Source organism: Rhinolophus hipposideros (genome assembly GCF_964194185.1).
Source record: "Rhinolophus hipposideros genome assembly, chromosome: X".
NCBI classification, from domain to species: Eukaryota; Metazoa; Chordata; class Mammalia; order Chiroptera; family Rhinolophidae; genus Rhinolophus; species Rhinolophus hipposideros.
Genome location: NC_138046.1, coordinates 68,128,381 through 68,130,038, shown reverse-complemented (window position 1 = coordinate 68,130,038; position 1,658 = coordinate 68,128,381). Strand labels below are relative to the sequence as shown.

General features: G+C 39.6%; 1 pseudogene across 1 annotated transcript; it reads left to right on the top strand.

Moving 5' to 3' along the window:
• Window positions 1–521: 521 nt before the first annotated feature.
• On the top strand, window positions 522–1,137 carry LOC308495044 (large ribosomal subunit protein eL15-like; annotated as a pseudogene). The gene has a single exon. The product of its transcript is annotated as a large ribosomal subunit protein eL15-like (transcript).
• Window positions 1,138–1,658: the final 521 nt, after the last annotated feature.

Below are 1,658 nucleotides of genomic sequence, written 5' to 3'. Positions count from 1 at the left end.
ATGGTGTATGATCTTTATAATGTATTGCTGAATTTGATTTGCTAATATTTTGGTGAGGATTTTTACATCTGTGTTCATCAGGGATATTGGCCTATAATGTTCTTCCTTTGTGGTACCTTTGTTAGTTTTGGTATCAAGTTAGTGCTAGCCTCATAGAGTGAGTTTGGGAAATTTTCCTCTCCCATTTTTTGGAATAGTTTGAGAAGGATAGGTATTAATTATTTGAATTTTCATAGAATTCACCTGTGAAGCTGTCTGGTCTAGGACTTTGGTTTCTTGGGAGTTTTTTTTTTTTTTTTTTGATTACTGATTTGATTTTATTACTAGTAATTTGTTGGTTCAAATATTCTATTTCTTCCTTTGTTTGTTCAGATAGTCAGTCTCTAAAATACATTTATATCACCACCACCCCAAAAAAGGGGGTAAGGAAGAAAGAACAGAGGAACGAATAAGGAGACAAACAGAAAATAAAAAAAGAAAATGGCCCTTTCCATCTGGCCACAGCCATCAGGTATGCCAAAATGGGAGCTTACAAGTACATCCAGGAGCTATGGAGGAAGAAGCAGTCTGATGTAATGTGTGTTTTTTTTCAAGGTGCGCTGCTGGCAGTACTGCCAGTTCTCTGTGCTCCACTGTGCTCCCGTAGCCCCTTACCCCCAATAAAACATGCACGGCGGGATACAAGGCCAAGCAAGATTGTGTCATATATTAGATTCATGTACACTGTGGTGGCTGCAAACACCCAGTTCCTAACGGTGTGACCTATAGCAAGCCTGTCCATCATGGTGTTAACCAGCCAAAGTTTGCTTAAAGCCTTTAGTCTGTTTCCGAGGAGCGAGTTGGATGCCACTGTGGGGCTCTGAGAGTCCTGAATTCTTACCGGGTTGGTGAAGATTCCACGAACAAATTCTTTGAGGTTATCCTCATTGATCCATCCATAAAGTTGTCAGATGGAATCCTGACACCCAGTGGATTATCAAACCAGTCCACAAGCACAGGAAGATGCGAGGACTGACATCTACAGGCTAAAAGCGCCACAGCCGTGTAAAGGGCTACAAGTTCCACCATACTATTGGTGGTTCTTGCCATGCAGCTTGGAGAAGGCGCAATCCTCTCCAGCACCACCATTACTGCTAATATGAGTAATGTTTGTAAAATCCTTACCTAATAAACAATTTATTTTAGGACATTCAAAAAGTGGCATAGCCAAGCATAACTCTGTTAGTAACTAATCTACATTTTAATAATTGAACCCTCCAATTAAAAAAAGACAGAGGTTGTCATAATAGATAAGAGCCAACACTTAACTATACGAGGTTAGACAAATAAGTTTGTGAACTCATCTTAGAAAAAGTACTACATACCTCATTGCTGAACATCACTACGGTCACCTTTGAAGTTCTCCCCTTGGGAAGCTATGCACCCACGTCAGCGCCTAGTTCACCCTTCAAAGCAATTTTGGAACTCTTTCTGGAATGGCCATCACAGCTGTTGTGCATCGTTGCAACAACTTCATGAAGTTAATTGTCAGATCTCGTATGCTGAGTACAAGATATAAACTTTAAACAACACACAAAAATACTAAATGTAAATATATGGACAAAGATATATCACAAACAGCAAATGTAAGATGGCTAGAGCAGCTATATTAATATCTG